The sequence below is a fragment of the Podarcis melisellensis genome (genome assembly GCF_964234715.1).
Source record: "Podarcis melisellensis genome assembly, chromosome: W".
Taxonomy (NCBI): Eukaryota; Metazoa; Chordata; class Lepidosauria; order Squamata; family Lacertidae; genus Podarcis; species Podarcis melisellensis.
In genome coordinates this window covers 836,550-856,265 of record NC_138535.1, presented here as the reverse complement: position 1 = coordinate 856,265, position 19,716 = coordinate 836,550, and positions in this window count along the sequence as shown.

Below are 19,716 nucleotides of genomic sequence, written 5' to 3'. Positions count from 1 at the left end.
TGTTGACACAGTCATTGAGAAAGGTTCACACACAAAAGCTAGATCTTCACAGGTTAAGGATGAACCACTGTTTACTATTGGAACTGGTTCTCCAAAGAGTCCTGAGACTGAACCAGTCAGCAAAGAGGATCAGCACCTCATAGGCAGGTCTGAGAGAATCACAAAGGGCGTACCACCCAAGAGGTATTCTCAAGAGTTTGCTAGTTCAGCTGTTGCACGTATTACTATTGTTGACAACTCAAGCCACGTTAAGGGTATGTCTAAGTCAGAGACAAAGACACAACAGAGAGTTGCTAAGCATAACACAACGTTCCCTAACCAAGGTAATGCAGATGCACTCATTCCTTGGAAAACAGACAACCAGAGAGTTACATTGGTGAAACCAGTGGCGGGTAGTTCCAAGGGTGGAACTGAAACAACAGGGGATTGTTACATGTATAACAACTGTTTGTTTTCTTCTCTGGATCAAGCTTTGTCTGCAGCTAACAATGATTCATATGGGGGAGGATGTCAGTATATGGAAACATCACCGCTGCAGACAGCCAGATTGTTGACATCACATGATGTGCCTATTTGTGGGAAAGAAGAATTTCCCAGGACGTTCACAGGCTGGATAAGTCTTTGTGAAGAGTGTAACTTGAAACCTTCTGTGTGCGCATGTTCAGGAAGTTTGTCAGACGTGCTAGAAGAACTGAACTGAAAGGACGTGTTTTTCTCTAGTCTGTAATGTCAGAAATAAACATCATGTAAATAGATTTCTGACTTGTTTTCTTTCCCCTGCGGAAGCAGGAGGGAGGGGTTGTGCATTTTACCCACGCTTGGGAAAATGTCGCCTATCAAAATCTCCCTGGTCTGTCTGGATATCAGCCAGAGGAGGTTACCGGTAAGCAAGCTCCGAGGACAGAGTGAGGGGTTAGCCTCTATGGAGGGGGCTTGCAAACCAACAGTTCATAGATGCTGAAAAAGCCTTTGACAATGTTTCTTGGAAATTCATAACAAATTTAATGTGGTTCTAAATTTCTTAGAGGGTGGCGCTGTGGGTAAAACCTCAGTGCCTAGGGCTTGCCGATCGCATTGTCAGCGGTTCGAATCCCCGTGGCGGGGTGAGCTCCCGTCTTTCGGTCCCAGCTCCTGCCCACCTAGCAGTTCGAAAGCACATCAAAGTGCAAGTAGAGAAATAGGTACCGCTTTATAGCGGGAAGGTAAACGGCGTTTCCATGTGCTCCGCTGGTGCTGGCTCGCCAGAGCAGCTTCATCACGCTGGCCACGTGACCCGGAAGTGTCTCCGGACAGCGCTGGCCCCCTGCCTCTTAAGTGAGATGGGCGCACAACCCCAGAGTCGGACACAACTGGCCCGTACGGGCAGGGGTACCTTTACCTTTACCTTTAAATTTCTAAAAGGAATAGCAGCAATTTATTCAGAGCAAAAAGCAAAATTAATTATTAACCAGGTGATAACGGATGACTGTAGATTCAAAAAGGAACTAGACAAGTATGTCTATTATCACCATTGTTGTTCATCCTGGTACTGGAAGTACTTGCCAAAAATATAAGAGCAGATAAAGAGATCATAGGTGTAAAAACTGGGAAAAGCGAGTTCAAATTAAAAGCATATGCAGATGACTTAGTGTTAACAGTGGAAGACTCAAAAACCTCACTCCCCAAAGTAATAGAAAAGATTCAGAAATTTGGGGAAGTGGCAGGATTTAAATTAAATAGGAACAAAACCAAACTACTAGTTAAAAATTTGAAGGAAGAAGAAAAAAGGAATTAGAGCAAAATATTCAGATAGAAGTCCATAAAAAAGTTAAGTATTTGGGGATATGGGTAACATCAAGAAATATAAACTTATACAAAGATAATTATTAAAGAATTTGGCTTGAGGCAAAAAGAAATTTAGAAATATGGAGCAGAATGAATCTCTCATTGTTAGGAAAAATAGCAGCGGTTAAAATGAATGTGCTGCCAAAAATGCTATTCCTCTTTCAATCAGTCCCAGTAATTGTGAAAGACGAATGTTTCAAAAAATGGCAGAAAGAAATTTCTAAGTTTATCTGGGGGGGGGGGGCAAAAGGCCAAGGATAAAATACAAAATACTTACAGACATAAAAGATAGAGGCAGTTTTGCCCTCCCAGACCTTAAATTATATTATGAAGCTGCCTGCCTGGTATGGATTAGGGACTGGATGAAGTTGGAAAAGCAAGAAGCATTAGAACTGGAAGGGCATGACGATAGATTTGGTTGGCATGCATATTTATGGTATGGGAAAGGGAAGGTACACAGAAGTTTTTACAACCATATAATTAGTAAATCACTAATGAGTGTATGGGAGAGAGATAAAGATTTGTTAGAACAGAAGACCTCCTTGGTGGCTTTCACCACATGAAGCTTTACTGCTCAAACCACTTGGAAAGAAAGGAAAGTGGCTTACGTATGCTGACTTGTTAAAGGACCAAGAAGGAAAATGGAAACTAAGAGATTACGACGAACTAAAAGACCACTTTCAGAGTTGGTTACACTATCGGCAACTACATGAAATATACAAAGAAGACAATAAGAAAGGATTTAGCTATATGACATCCAGATTCCAAAAGGAAGTTGTAGAAGGGAAAGGGAAGTTGCTGAAAGGTGCATATAGTATTCTGCTAGAATGGGAAACAAAAGATGAAGAGGCGAAATCAGTTATGATTAAATGGGCACAAGATATAGGTCATAGCTGTTTTTAGGGGAGGAGGAAGGGAAAAATGGGGGGGGGGAATGAGGATGATGTGTTTTTGATAAATTGTTATGTTGAAATTCCTAATAAAAAATATTCAAAACAAACAAACAAACCCCCACATCACCTGCCCCTTGTCTAGTGTGTGAAAAGTAAAAAAACAACTTGAAATGGGGGGTGGGGGGAGAAACAAACTTGCTGTGTTTTTAATATGTACATCGCCATAGGTTGTGGGAACTAAGACCTGCAATTCCCCCCAGCACACACACACACACACAGGAGTGTGGGACATGGCGGATTCAACATGGCGGCGAAGGTAGTTTCCGAGTAATTTCGCTTACCCTTATCAAAGTTTTAAGTGGTTTTAAGCGGTTTTTATCCTCCCTTGTTTTTATCCGTGAGTTTTAATGATCTGCTGGCTGTGCTGGGTGTCTTTTAGTATCTTTTAATATCCCGCTACTTGTGTTATCTTTGTTTTCTTTTTATCTGGGTTGCTCCGACGCCCGGACTTGCCGCCACGGCTGCCGCTGCCTCCCTAACTGGGAGAGATAAGTGAAAGGTTCTCCTGGGCATAAATCCTCTGCCCTGTCGACCAGCTCTTTCCTTTAGCTTTTAGTTTATTGCATACTACGAAGTGAATTTTGCCCGACTGCTGGAACCGAGCTGTCTCGAAAATCCTAGGAACAAGGAAGAGGGGAAGGAAGAGGCTTGAACTGACTGCCTTACTGTGAGTAATTCTATGGCACCACTCTCCTGGAAGTGGTAGTATTCTTGTGAGGAAGACTAAAGGATTTAAGGAGCTCCCCAGCACAGTGCCCACAACGGTTCTCCTGCAAAATTGATTTATGGGCCATGGAAAACGTCCAAGAGACTCTGACGAGGCATTATCCTCTCCGAGGCCTAAGCAATTAAGGAAGGGTTCACCTAAAGGAGGGAGAGGCCCCAAGGAATGTACCTACTCAATAGCAACTCAAAATCGTTTCGATCCTCTAACTGCCCTTGAAACAACATCAGAAGATGAGGCCCCTGAGACGTTACAAATTGGAAACGCTAATGGTAACACAAATGGGGATGGTCCCTATCCGAAGGAGGAGTTGGTAGCCGAATCAGACTGCACAGGATGCGAGCAACTCCATCTAATAATCAGAACTCTAAACTGTATATTTAAGAGAATTGACGGCCTATCCTCTCAGCTGCATAAAAGGTAAAGGTAAAGGTACCCCTGCCCGTACGGGCCAGTCTTGACAGACTCTGGGGTTGTGCGCCCATCTCACTTAAGAGGCCAGGGGCCAGCGCTGTCCGGAGACACTTCCGGGTCACGTGGCCAGCGTGACATCGCTGCTCTGGCGAGCCAGAGCCGCACACGGAAACGCCGTTTACCTTCCCGCTGGTAAGCGGTCCCTATTTATCTACTTGCACCCGGAGGTGCTTTCGAACTGCTAGGTTGGCAGGCGCTGGGACCGAGCAGCGGGAGCGCACCCCGCCGCAGGGATTCGAACCGCCGACCTTTCGATCGGCAAGTCCTAGGCGCTGAGGCTTTAACCCACAGCGCCACCTGCGTCCCTCTCAGCTGCATAGCCTTCAACAAAAACTGGATGACCAGCCGGCACAGACAGCCCAAGATGGGGCAGTAGATGTTCCATTGCGCCGGCAGAAAGCTCCACCAAACACTGATTGTATGAAGAACTGCAAATACAATCTCAACCCCGCACTGAATCGCCAATCATTGATTCTACATCCAAGGAAGATTTCCCTAACCTTCCGGGAAAGGGACCTAAGTTGGACAACGCTACATGGGACAAAAGAGCACCTCAGATGGCTTCTAAAACTCGAGGCATCACAAATAGATCTTTGTGCTGTGCTTCCCTTAGTCCGCCAGAACAGATATCAGAGAATGATGCTGGCTTTCCACTCTGCAAAAATCCCCTCTCTTATTATTAAGCAAAAAGTTTTTTCGAATAATCTTGGTATTTTTCCAACGAGAGTTTTCATGGATTCCAAAATTAGACCCCTCCTATCGGAGGGATTAACCAAGGAGACGGTACAACCCTCCCGCCCTGAACCACAAAAGAGGGCTGAGCTGTACACCCCATGTCTGGGCCAGTCTCATAGTACCTCCACTCCTACAACTAAACACTACGAGTGTGCCAGTAACTCTTTGACACCCCAGGAGGAAAGAGAGCTTATCGCCTCCTTTGGAGAGTTACCAGCGATGGAACAAGAAGAAATTATAAATAGGCTGAATTTACTTAAACTTCAGCTCCTAAGGATCGCCTGCAACGGAGTTCCTACGAATGATACCCACTCTAATTTAGCGGTGCCATGCCCCATGGAGGTGGGAACAACAATTCCCCAATACCCAGCATATAAGGTGCCTTCTGCAGTAGATGGGAAGGTCCCACTGCTGGAGGCAGACTCTTCTCCTCCCCTTCACGCTGGTAACTCATCCCTGCTTTTAATAGACTTATCTGTTCCCTCCGTGATTAACCGATCCAAGAATGGAACTCAGGATAACACCCCCCTGGATAAATCGTTGTCCCTTCACTCCTCCATGCCGGACTTGGAATCAACATACATCGAAGACCATCCACGTCCTGAGACGGTAGTGGCCACCTCAAGTCAGGCTTCTCCACCAAAAATCCAACAATCATGTGAGGAAGACACCACAGTGCCGAGAGTCACCACAGAGTGGACTGAAGACCCAGCAGGACATATAAACCAAGTGATCACAAGTGGATCGGTTAGATTCCCAACGAGGACGGCTCCAGCGGACTTGGCAGGAGCCTCTTCAGGGCCTAGTTGGGCCCGACAGCTAAAAACGTTAAATATTATCTCTATTCACAATAGCTCAAGAGGCACACCTGCGCCAAAAGGAGAGAAGTCATCTACCATTAGTCAAAGGAAAATTACTGACTTCTTTAAATTTGACAACCCACCAAGATCAGCGTTCCCCCCTTCTCCATTGTGACTACCCAAACCTCAGTCAAATCCTCCCCCGTTCTCCCTTTTAAGCTGGAACATAGCAGGTTGGAAGGGGAAAAAATCTGACCCGGACTTTGTAAAACTAATAAACTCACACCAAGTAATTCTCTTGCAGGAAACATGGGAAGAGGGGAGAGTAGATATTAATGGTTTTGATGTTACATCATTACCGGCATGCCCGTCTACCAAAGGAGGCCGGCCTAGTGGAGGATTAGTTATAGCAATTTCCTTGAAAATACAGGCAAAACTCACGCTTGTAAATGCTTCCACCTTTGCAATTACAGCCCTGGTTACGGGGAAAAACTTTGAACTTGTTATAACAAATGTTTATCTTCCTCCTGGAGGCAACATTGCAGACTTATACAATAAATGGGGAATCTTGGAGGAACATCTTACTCTTTGTCACTCCAAATACCCCAATACACCCAATGTTATAGCAGGGGATTTCAATGCTCGCATTGCAACCAACTGGGAGTCTTTAATCAAAGCCAAATGGTGGATAACCCCAGAATTCATAAATGACCTCTCCCTCCATAATCAAAGACTCTCCAAAGACAAAAGGGTAAATGAAGCAGGAACCCTTCTTTACCAATTGGTACTACGTCTAAACCTAGCGATTCTAAACGGGAACTGCCCGCCTGACGTACCGGGTGAGTTTACACACATAAGCTCCTCTGCAAACAGTGTCCTGGATTATATGTTAGTATCTCATGACATATTCCCCAAATTTTCCCATTTTAAAGTTGAAAATATTCAATTGAGCTACCACCTACCGTTGGTCGCCATAATGACTATAGACTGGACCCCAGATGGAGACAGACACCCAACACATCTGATTACGAACTCAGTATTGCAAATCAAAAGTGTAAAATGGTCCGAACTACAGGCCCAAAAATACTCAGCATATTTCCAACAAGGACTAAAACAAGCATATTCAGGCTTAATCGAGGATTATTATGATTATGACCAAACTCTACGACTATTCTCGAATTTGTCGGAAGATCTAACGTCTTTTTTCTCTGTCCCGACGCATAAAATAAACCGAACACAAAGGAAGATAGGTGCATTGTGGTTTAACAGTGCTTGTAAACAGGCTAGACAACTTCTTGGTAACATCTACAAAGAGTATAAAGCCTCCGGGGCAACGGTCTTGCCAAAAGAATATTTCCAAGCAAAATCGGCCTACAAGCAAATTCAAAAGGAAGCAAGACAGGAATGGCAAGTGAATCAATGGCGGGCAATCATAGAAGCCTCATCATCACGGAACTCCAGACAATTTTGGCTCCTGGTAAATAAAAGAACTAAAAGATACCCTTTGACTATTATTCCTGCCCCGGTTTGGGAATCTTACTTAAAAAATTACTTTGCCACAACTGACTGTATTGCTAACACAAGAGATGAATTCCAAGATCAGCTTCCCCTCTGGCCCCCCACCGATCCGGAAGACATCCATGACTTGATCGTCAAACTCAAAACAGGGAAAGCACCTGGGCCAGACCTGATCCCGGCAGAAGCTATAAAATACCACGCGGACTGGTGGGCCAAAGTCCTGGCGACCATCTTCGATGCCGTTAACAACTCTGGAATGATCCCGGAAGTATGGAAGGACGCTGTTATCGTTCCAATCCACAAAAAGGGCTCACCAGATGACCCGGGGAATTACAGAAATATCAGTCTGCTCTCAATAGTGGGGAAACTGTATGCCCGCTTCCTGCTGAACAGACTTATCCAATGGTCCGAAGAGAAAAAATTAATTGGGCCTGAACAAGCTGGATTCCGCCCAAAACAGTCAACAATTAATCATATTCTAATTTTACAGCAACTTGCCTGGAAATATTCCACCCCAAAGGGTGGCCAACTCTGTGTGGCATTCATTGACCTAAGGGCAGCATTCGATAGTATCCCCAGGAGCATCCTCTGGGAAAAACTCACCCGCTGGGGCATCGACAGAAAGCTTCTCTGGCTAATAATCAAACTCCATGAGAACTCAGCGGCTAGAGTGAGATTCACCCCGGAGGGTGATCTCACCAATTCAATTTCCATTAACAGAGGTGTCCGACAGGGTTGTATATTGGCTCCATTCCTGTTCAATTTGTTCATAAGCGACATGAGGACTCCCCTAATAGAGGCTCAAGAAAGGATTCATGCACCCCGCCTAGCACTCTATTGCTGCCCTTTGTTACTATATGTGGATGACGCAGTCATCCTTTCCTTTTCTAGAGTAGGTCTCAGGAGGGCCTTGAAAATTTTTGGATCATATTGTAACGCAAATTCCCTTACAATTAATTATGGAAAATCTAAGATACTAGTTTCCTCAAAGAGCCAGAAACTCCATAATTGGAAAATTGATGGGAGAGCCATCGAACAAGTCTATAAATTCCAATATTTGGGAGTTTGGTTACAACATAACCTTAGATGGAAGGCCCATGTAGCCTATGTTACAAATAGAGCCAAAGCTATCTCCTTGGCGATCTTGCGATTCTTCTTCACCGATGGGGCCCTTCATATCCCATCGGCGTTGAAAGTCTTCAAGGCCAAGGTGATTCCGACAATTGCTTATGCCATCTCAATTTGGGGGACTTTTGTCAATCTATCTCACCTAGAGGTTATTCAAAATCAGTTTTTAAGAGGGATATTGAAACTGCCCAACTGTGTAAGTAATGCAGCGTTATGCATGGAACTTAACACTGTATCCCCGGAAAACGCTCTGTGGAAGCACATACTTTGTCACTGGTTATCTCTATGGCACAATCTCCCAAACTTGTACTTGATACAATGTATGTGGAGAGATGATTTCCAGAGCCCATGGGTAAAAAATTTACAGCTGAAAATTACGGCAATGGGAATCTCCCCATCCAAATTACTAGAGCAGGACATAGTTCCAGCTAAAAGAACAGTAACCTGTAAACTAGAGGAGATGGACTTGCAGCAGAAATTGGTCTTGGGCAATGGTACCTGCTCACCTCTAAACCTTGGTTTATTACCCCTCTTGAGGCTCCCAAACTATTTGAATTCCTTAACTTCTTCGGCTCATAGATATGCGTTTGTAAAGGCAAGATTCAACACCTTCCCATCGAACGTGCTGAGAAATAGATTCTCCAGTTGGACAGATATCGCTCTTATGTGATTGTAATTGTGGGGCACCGGAATCGTTGCATCACATAATTCTTGATTGTGCTTTTCACTTATCGGCCAGGAGCAAGTTTCTTGCTCAATATCTTAAGGGAATTGCCGATGATACGACTGAAGCCAAACTGAGATATCTATTAAATGATGATGACCCCCTAAGATCACTCATGGTTGCCAGATTCTTGATCAGCGTCCTATCCCTAAAGAAGAGAAATGGACTCCTGTGTGGCTCGGATAATCCCTTTAAACCATGATCTATGTTTTAGGATGTAATTAGGTGATATCACCATTGATGTCTTCTATTAATTTATGAGCAGAGGGCGATGTTTATGGTACAAATTTATTGTAATGTATGATGTTGGTCTTTTGTTTTTGTTTTGCTTTGGTTCTTGTCTGTTTTTTGTAAGTTTTGGCGGTTTTAAATTTGGAGGTTCAAGTACATTATGGTGGTATGGGAAACTGTTGTGTGACAGGCCAATGGCCGTAATAAAGATCAATCCAATCCAATCCACACACACACACTACGTGCTCCTAAGAAGTGTGCACTTGGGGTTGGCTGGGGTGACTCACACAGTGGAGGGGGTAGCCTCTGAACTAGGTCTTTTGAACAGGTGGAAAAGTACAGCTGGAGCGTAATGGGTTTAACAAGTGCCTTTCGGCTATTCAGTGCTGGGAAGCTGGCATTTTGGCAGTAACAGCAGGCTGCCCACTAAGTTAGTTGCTTAGCCCAAAGGCTTAGAGCTTCCGATGTCTGCACCTAATTACAGAGGCTCCAGCAAAGTGCCTGTGCCTCAGATGAAGATCGCCTTGGTGCTTCCCATTGCCCATAGGCACTGACCCTTAGCAAGGTGCAGCAGTCCTGTGCAGAGCCTGGCAAGCTGACCTCTCTCTCCCCCTTCAGTGCACGATGACAGTTCCAGCTACAGAACAGGTGGGCCAGGATTCGCTTCTAGGGAGAAGCTCTTCTTCAGTGGGATCTGGGGGGATGAGCTGTAAGGTTTCCTTTTTTGCTCATCTTCCTTTTTTCAAAGTGTTAGCAGGTGTGGGTCCACCTTTCTTCTTCCTCTTCTTCCTTCTCCCTGCCAGGCCCTGATCCAGGCAGGTGCTTTCATGTACATCTCCCTCCCGGAGTACACTTGCATACAGCTAACCCAGCCCCTTTGGTGTCAGCCCTGAAGTTCCTGCTTGGTCCTCCATCTCCTCTGTTTCTGTAGCCCTACAAGGGTGGGAGGAGGTTTGTGAGGCAGGGGATGGGACCCTGATAGCTGGTGTGGAGCATCTCCAAGCCTGAGGCAGCATCCTGTTCTCCCAGGGCTCCAAATAAGCAGGGAGCTTGCCATCACAGCAGTACTCAGGACCAGTCCAAGGTCAGGGTCCAAGCAGGAAGAGTCCACAGCAAAGGGGCCAGGAAGGCAGGATGTGAAGTCAGTAAAGTCCAAGTTCAGGGTTCAATCAGTTCATGGGCAAAGGCAAGAGACAGGAAATCAGCTGGCAGGCATAGCACAGTGTTAGGGTCTCAAGACCCCGTTGCAGCAGCTCCTTCAGGCCAGCACTAGGGGCTTTCACCACACTCCCTTTTGTCCCAGGATTTTGAGTCATGGATCCAAGAGGTTTTTATTTTGTTCCTCTGCTTTCCCTGGAACAACCTGCTGTTTACTACGGAATCAAAACAAGCATCCATTGGGTTTTCTGAAGATTGACATTTGGTCCACTTCAGCAGCAAACACCTGGTTTTCCAGAGGAAAGCAACAAAAAACAATAGCCCTAAAACCACTCAGACCTATGGCTAGGAATCATGGGGCAAATGGGGGCTTCTGGGTCAGTGCCAACGATTAATGGCGGATTCCCTCTGAGTCTCGGAGGGACCAGCTCCGTGGGATTGGGTCTTGCCGCTGCGGTAAAGCGGGGACCCTTCAAAAATCGTAGGCGGAGGAAGCCTGCGAGCGTGGGGACTCGGCGGGCACCATTTGTGCCCCCCTCCAAGTTGCAAAGGAACCCATTTAAGGGCTCCGGAGCAGGACGGGGGTGAGGCGCAGTGCTGAGAGTCGACTGCTTCTTCCATGGGGCGAAGCCGCACAGCCGTTATCGGAGAGCGCTGACTTTTTCCTGGGAAATTTGGACTTAAAAGTAACTACCGATGAGTAGGTTTATTTTGAACTAATTGGAGAAAATTGGAGATTTGAGTAAATTGGATACCGAAACGGGAAGGTACAAACAGGAAGTCTGCCTTCCCGACTTGTAAATAGATCAAAGCAAAGAGACTGTAAAGCGGAAACTTTGAAAGACTTTTTAAAAGACGTAAATCTTAACATCAAGAAGGTGGATTCCCCTCCAGATTGCAGGAGTGGAGGGGAAAAGAACTGAGAATATTTACCTGCAAGAAAAGGGGGTAAAGAAAGTTTATATCTGCTGCTTAAAACCTGGGAATGGGCTGCCCCCAGACAGGAAAAGCCGGCCAGTGGAAAGCCTGTTGGCAACTTAAGAACTTTAGAATTGACTTTGCGAGAGGGATACAGTGTTTCTGGACATCTCCTGACTTTAAAGTAACATTGAATTACATTGAAACTGCTGTTTTTTAAGGAAGTTGGGGGACTTTAAAGGGTCATATTTGTTTCAAGAAAGTTGTAAACTCTGGACTGTAACTGTGTCCCCCTAGAGGATGTTGGAATTCTGCCTGGGTCAGAGGAATGTGCCACAGCGTAGGCACCGGCAGATATTCCTTGTCGACCTCCCCGCTGCGCCACTCTGCTGATAAGCAGGCGAGGTCTCAGCGATTCTTCCCAGATGTGTGAGAAGAACACACCGTTTCTTCTCTCCCCCCTTTGGTGTCCCCCAGGGAGGGGAAAGAAGCAGACAGAAATCTATTTACATCCTTTATTTCTGTCTCTTACATCAGTACAGAGAAACATGTCTGCACTCCACAGCAGTAAGAATAAACTCCACCCATGTACTTCCAGTACGGGTCATATGACACACACACTGAGCTAACATCCGGTGCTCAGTACAGAATGGACTGCTCCTTTGTTCCCATGGCAACAGTCAAAAACATCCTGTCTGGCTTTCCAGCCACAAGCAGCTGACTGAGCTGCTAGAGCCTTTGCTTGCTGCAGCTTTGGTGCTTTATGGTAACAGAGGAGTACTGCCATTGTTGCAACAACAACTGGGCTATAGGAAAATTCCCATTCAAAACAATCTCCTTCAGCCGTGGGTGTGACCTTGGATTCTCATGAGAGTGTTATGGCAAATGACAAAGGAAAATTAGAGTTGGCACAGGAAAAGACTACGAGGTCTGGCAGACTGTACCGAGCTGATACTACACACCAGCGCAGGGCATCAACATCTGGAGCATCTGGTACATCAGGGGCTGCACCTTCACAGGCTAAAATAAAAGTTATGTCTGAAGACGTCCTGGCACAGGCACTTGGAAAAATCAATGAATCCTTGGAAAATTTGGCTAAGCAAGCAGCTGAGACAAACAAACAAGTAACTGAAGCATCTGCATGGCTTTAAAAAAGGAGTAGACAAATTCACAGAGGAGGAGAGGACTATCGGTGGCTACTGGCCAGAATGGCTCAGCTCTGTTTCCAGCACCAGAAGCTTTATGCCTCTGAACATCAGTTCCTGGAAACTACATGAGGGGAAGGTGCTCTTGTGTTAAAATGCTGCTTCTGGGTTTCCCTCAGGCACAGAATCATAGACTCATAATTTTTTTTTAAGTTGGAAGGGACCCTGAGGAGCATCTAGTCCAACCCCCTGCATCTGGCTGGCCCCCATGAGAACAGGATCCTGAACTAGATGGGCCATTGACCTGATCCAACAGGCTCTTCTTTATGTTCCTATGTTCTTAATTTAAATGGTAATGCATAAAATACAGCATAAAAAATAAAGAAAGGGAGGAATAAAAATACAACTAGAAATCCATATGAATGCTTAGAGCAATGGCCGTGCCACCTCCCATCTGCAGCCACAAATCCATGGGCACACCATGGACCACTTGAATGAAGCAGAAGTCCACTGCCTGCGTTTTGGGAGCTCCTGCCCTCGGACCACATAGGTCAGGTTACAGACCAAATATATGAAGTGGCAACAGGCAGGTCCCTCTTTCTCAGGCGGTTGGAGAATAGCTTCACTGTGTATGCTAAGCTGTCTGCTCTGCACCTCTTAAGCCAGCCTGCTGCTTTTCAGTTGCTGCCCATCACTAGTGTGGGAGATTCGACTATAGCTTAGCCAGCAGAGCATGAGACTCTTCATCTCAGGGTCGTGGGCAAAAGATTCCTGCATTGCAGGGGGCTGGACTAGATGGCCCTTGGGGTCCCTTCCAGCTCTATGATTCTACAGGTGGCTATGCAACCTCTGTTTTAAAACATACCAAAGTCCCTCATGAGGTCTGGTTCCCAGACCATGGGCATAGTTGGTGGGGGCAAGGGGCAGCTCCCCCCATATTAAGTAAATCAATAAAAAAATACTTAGCTGAGGTTTTTCCCCCACTCCAACATAAAGCTTGCTCCCGTAACATAAATCCTGGCTACACCCATGTTCCAGACCTTTGATCATCTTGGTCCCCCTCCTCCACACATGTTCCAGCTTTGTGGGATGGGTGGGTACCATTTGATCCGCCTCCGGCAGCAAGAACGTTTGGGTTGGTCCTATTCTTGCAGGGTCTGCATACCCCCTACCCAACTTTTTTTTTTATTTTAATAAACTATTTTTCTGTCTCCAACTGCCCTTCCTCTCCCTTTGCTCACCTTGGCACCCAGAACATGAGTAACTTCACTAGGAAATAAGAGAACCGCCCCCCCCCTTTCCTCTGGCCCCCTCGCTGGAATAGGAAAAGCAAAAAGGCTGTGATGAGCAGCCAGATGCTCTCTCCTTCCAACACGGTTTCCTTTATTAATATTATTTTCATTTGGTTACTTATCTCCCCCCACCCCTTCCCTGTTAGGATAGTTCCATTCCACCTTAAAGGGTCAGGCATGATTGTTGTGTATCACATGCCTGTTTACTTCCAGTTCTCGCTGGGAGTTTCCGTTTTGTATATAGCTTTTATTCCAGCTGTTTTCCTGGACACGGAGGCAAGCAGTCATGTTTTTACTTTGTTCTGAACTACGTTGAATAAAGCTGTAAATATGCTTTTCTGTCTGCATCCTTTCGTTGTGGAGACTCTGCTGAAAGGGTGTGCACGGGCCTTGGAATGTCTCTGAGGCTCGTGTCGCTAATTGACTGATGCTGTTCCACGGGAGACCGGTGATCGTCCGGAGATGACTGGGGGCCTGCCTGATGCCTCTGTCTCCCTGGCAGTATCCGAACATTCCCTACCCTCCGCCTCCTCACTTGATGAAGTTAAACTCCAATCTCTGGGGTCAATTACAGGCTTCAGAACTGGATTGGCATCCAAACAAATAGAGCAGTTGGTGGGGAGGGGGCGCAGTCTGGGGGAAACGAAACAGCAGGTTTTCGCTAAGGGACAAGGGCTTTATTTCCCTCTTGGTCCTTGACAACGAAGCAGATGTCCTACAATTATTATTTTACCTCTAGTAATGGCTATGCCTCTCTTCACTATCCTCCCAGGTACAAGTGTCTGCCTCTCTTGCAGATGTGCAGGTGAGTCTGGCTGCAGTTCAAAGCCGTCCTCCCCGCAGCTATGGCGCCACCTGCTGCCGCCACCTGGAAATGAGGAGTTTCGTTTGCAGGGGCGCGCGTGGTTGTTGCAAGATGGATAGGAGAGCGCGCTGGAATACGGATCAAGTAGATAAATAAAAATACTTAACTGGGGCACTGGAAGCTCAGGTTTTGTGCAATTTAGTTGGATTAACTTATTATTTCATGCCAGCACAACAAAATTGTCCATTATTCATTTATTTAAAAGCATGTATATGCTGCTATTAATTTTTTTTACTTAAAAAAAAAACAGCCTGGAAAACAATTACAATAAGAGTACATAAAAAGGATATAGCCATATAAAAAGTTAAAATTAGAAACCAGCCACCAAGCAGATACAATTTAGAATACAAATCCACTTTAAAAAAGAAACTGGCTTTTTCCAACTAGGAAGGTGATGGGAAAATGCTCTGAAAATTCCAGAACAAGTAACAGGAAGACATGTAAACTGTGGACAAGCAAATCAGGGTGAATGCAAGACAAATGCTCAATACAGTGGTACCTCGGGTTACATATGCTTCAGGTTACATACGCTTCAGGTTATAGACTCCGCTAACCCAGAAATAGTACCTCGGGTTAAGAACTTTGATTCAGGATGAGAACAGAAATCGTGCGGCAGCAGCGGGAGTCCCCATTAGCTAAAGTGGTGCTTCAGGTTAAGAACAGTTTCAGGTTAAGAACAGACCTCCGGAAAGGATTAAGTACATAACCAGAGGTACCACTGTATTGTATCACCTCCACCACAATAAACAAATAAGAAGGAATGCATAATGGATATAATCTAACCCCCACATAAGCTTTGTGAAAGCAGCTCAGGACAAGTGCTCAATGAACAGTTTATCTGGAGGAGCCCACCATTCCTCACTTTGCTGCAAAGCTGCCCAAAGTGGCAAACAGAAATATTTAAGTTTGCGAGTTGTGTGGGAAATGGAGTATTCTGCTTGGTGGGTTGTTGTTGTTGTTTAGTCGTTTAGTCGTGTCCGACTCTTTCTGACCCCATGGACCAGAGCACGCCAGACACTCCTGTCTTCCACTGCCGCCAACAGTCTGTTTAAGCACACTGACGTAGCACAGAAGACAGCAGCTTTCTCTGACTGCTGCAAACTCTGCTTTTGCTCAGAGCATTGGAATGTGGACTTTGGAATGCAGAGGCCTGGCGCAGCGAAAGTGGGCCGGACGCCAGGCTTATCTGGGCAATAAATCAGCTCAGGTTATGGACAACAGTGATACGCCGATAGAGAAAGCCTGCTTTGAAGTGCTGTGTGCTGAGAAAGCTGAAAAAGCTGGAAAGCTGCTGTTTTTGGCTGCCGGAAGAAAAGACCAGCTTTGAGGCTCTGCCTGAGCTGGCTGGTTGCAAGCTGTGTGCTGCAAAGAGTCGCTGGAGGCCTCTCCTCGGAGCCGGTTGGTACGCGTGAGTACTTCAAAGCCCCAATGGAAGCACCGGGGGAGGAGATGGCTGAGCTCCAGGACTGTTATGATGTCCCGTTTGAAAAGCTCACAGACCAGACCTGGGAAGTCTGGGCCAGAAGAGCAAGGGGGTGGTTTTTGGCCACAGGGCTCTGGAGTCCAGTCCAGAAGGATCCGGCCCCACCCATGCAAGCTGCTGCTGGAGATGGCTCAGCAGACCTGGAGGCTGCTCTGCTGAGAGAGAGAGAGCAGATAGAGCAAAGATGTATGTTGAAAGCAAGTGTTGCCGCACCTTTGCTGTTGCCCCACCTGGAGGGCGTTGAGTCGGCTCAGGCCGCCTGGCAAGTGCTGAGGAGTCTGTGTGAAAGCTCAGCAGGAGGCAAGGGCCGGGAGGAAGCCGAGGGCCGTGGAGAAGCCGAGAGCCCGGTGGGGGCTGCTGGCCATGTTCCTGAAGTTACAGCTGGGAGTAGCTGCTTTGTCTCCGAGAGGCCGCGTGATGTAGAGGCCCACAACCAGAGTGCTGGGGAGTGTGCAGGCCCAGGCTGTGCACCCAAAGGCGGGGGTGCAGGGAACGCAGAAATGGCCGAAGAGGATGCTGTGAGAGCTTTTGCTTCCCGTCACTGTTATCGCTGTGGCTCCCCCTCCCATCTTGTGAGACAATGTCCAGTGGAGGCACAGGAACAGCCGAAGGCCATCTCCCTTAGCAACCAGATAAAGGGCTCTTTGAAACGTGGGAAAGGAAAGCCGAAGGCAGCTGGCAGAGACGGCTCTGAACAAAAACATTTAGCAGCCTCTATGGCAGCAGTCAAGAGCTGTCAACAAGACGCTGTGCTGGCTTTTGTGATAGACTCGGGTGCTTCCCATCATCTCGTGCCCTCTAGTGGATTCCTGGAGAACTGCACCTCCGTATCTTCTGGGAAGACTGTTTGTTTAGCAGATGGGACTAAACATGCTCTCACGCAGACTGGCTCACTGTTTTGTTCTTTCTTACAGGATTCGATACAGGCGTTTGTTGTTCCTGGACTGTCCTGCGCGTTGCTATCTGTCAGTGCTTTTCTTGCTGAGAACTACAGAGTGTGTTTTGAGTGTGTATATGTGTTATATTTCTAAGAATGGACAGCAACTAGTCAGTGTTGAATGTAAAGACAGGCTGTTTGTGATAGAAGCTTCTTTTACAGGTCCAGATGACACGGAGGTGGCTCAAGCACAGTGTGCCAACATTCCAGTCCATGATGCGTGTGCCCACCTCTGGCACCGGCACATGGCCCATGTGTCCTGGGGGACCGTGAAGAAGATCCCAGAGTGCACTGAAGGGTGCTAACTGAAATCATGTGCTAAGTTTCTAGATTGCAGGGCATGCAAACACGCAAAGGTGAAAACATGCACATACCCAAGGTCTGAGAGGGTGACCACTAGGGCTTTTCAGTTAATTCACGCCGATTTGTGTGGGCCGATGTCTGTAACCAGTATGGGCGGAGCCAAATATGCGCTGGTTCTGATTGATGACCACACGCGCAACAGCTGGCTGTTTGTTGTTGTTGTTGTTGTTTAGTCGTTTAGTCGTCTCCGACTCTTCGTGACCCCATGGACCAGAGCGATGGTGAGTGCTGTCACCATCTGCAGTGATCATGGAGCCCAAGAAAGTGAAATCTCTCACTGCCTCCATTTCTTGCCCTTCTATTTGCCAGGAGGTGATGGGCCCAGTGGCCATGATCTTCGTTTTTTTGATGTTGAGCTTCAGACCATATTTTGCGCTCTCCTCTTTCACCCCCATTAAAAGGTTCTTTAATTCCTCCTCACTTTCTGCCATCAAGGTTGTGTCATCTGTATATCTGAGGTTGTTGATATTTCTTCCGGCAATCTTAATTCCGGCTTGGGATTCATTCAGCCCAGCCTTTTGCATGATGAATTCTGCATATAAGTTAAATAAGCAGGGAGACAATATACAGCCTTATCATACTCCTTTCCCAATTTTGAACCAACCAGTTGTTCCATATCCAGTTCTAACTGTAGCTTCTTGTCCCACTTAGAGATTTCTCAGGAGACAGATGAGGTGATCAGCCACTCCCATTTCTTTAAGAACTTGCCATAGTTTGCTGTGGTTTACACAGTCAAAGGCTTTTGCATAGTCAATGAAGCAGAAGTAGATGTCTTTCTGGAACTCTCTAGCTTTCTCCATAATCCAGCGCATGTTTGCAATTTGGTCTCTGGTTCCTCTGCCCCTTCGAAATTCAGCTTGCACTTCTGGGAGTTCTCGGTCCACATATTGCTTGAGCCTACCTTGTAGAATTTTAAGCATAGCCTTGCTAGCGTGTGAAATGAGTGCAATTGTGCGGTAGTTGGTGCATTCTTTGGCACTGCCCTTCTTTGGGATTGGGATGTAGACTGATCTTCTCCAATCCTCTGGCAACTGCTGAGTTTTCCAAACTTGCTGGCATATTGAGTGTAGCACCTTAACAGCATCATCTTTTAAAATTTTAAATAGTTCAGCTGGAATACCATCACTTCCACTAGCCTAGCTATTAGCAATGCTTTCTAAGGCCCATTTGACTTCACTCTCCAGGATGTCTGGCTCAAGGTCAGCAACCACACTATCTGGGGTGTACGAGACATCCATATCTTTCTGGTATAATTCCTCTGTGTATTCTTGCCACCTCTTCTTGATGTCTTCTGCTTCTGTTAGGTCCTTACCACTTTTGTCTTTTATTATGGTAATCTTTGTACGAAATGTTCCTTTCATATCTCCAATTTTCTTGAACAGATCTCTGGTTTTTCCCATTCTATTGTTTCCCTCTATTTCTTTGCATTGCTCATTTAAGAAGGCCTTCTTGTCTCTCCTTGCTATTTTTTTGAAATCTGCATTCAATTTCCTGTATCTTTCACTATCTCCCTCGCATTTTGCTTGCCTTCTCTCCCCCGCTATTTGTAAGGCCTCGTTGGACAGCCACTTTGCTTTCTTGCATTTCCTTTTCATTGGGATGGTTTTCATTGCTGCCTCCTGTATAATGTTACAAGCCTCCATCCATAGTTCTTCAGGCACTCTGTCCACCAAATCTAAATCCTTAAACCTGTTCCACTGTGTATTCATATGGGATTTGACTTAGATTGTATCTTACCGGCCCAGTGGTTTTCCCTACTTTCTTCAGTTTAAGCTTGAATTTTGCTATAAGAAGCTGATGATCTGAGCCACAGTCAGCTCCAGGTCTTGTTTTTGCTGACTGTATAGAGCTTCTCCATCTTTGGCTGCAGAGAATATAATCAATCTGATTTTGATGCTGCCCATCTGGTGATGTCCATGTGTAGAGTCGTCTCTTGTGTCGTTGGAAAAGAGTGTTTGTGATGACCAGCTTGTTCTCTTGGCAGAACTCTAATAGCCTTTGCCCTGCTTTGTTTTGAACTCCAAGGCCAAACTTGCCAGTTGTTCCTTTTATCTCTTGATTCCCTACTTTAGCATTCCAATCCCCTATAATGAGAAGAACATCCTTCTTTGGTGTCATTTCTAGAAGGTGTTGTAAGTCTTCATAGAATTGGTCAATTTCAGTTTCTTCAGCACCAGTAGTTGGTGCATAGACTTGGATTACTGTGATGTTAAAAGGTCTGCCTTGGATTCGTATCAAGATAATTCTATCATTTTTGAGATTGCATCCCAGTACAGCTTTTGCACTCTTTTATTGACTATGAGGTCCACTCCATTTCCTTTACGGGATTCTTGCCCACAGTAGTAGATATGATGGTCATCTAAACTGAATTTGCCCATTCCCATCCATTTTAGTTCACTGATGCCCAGGATGTCAATATTTCTTCTTGCCATCTCATTTTTGAC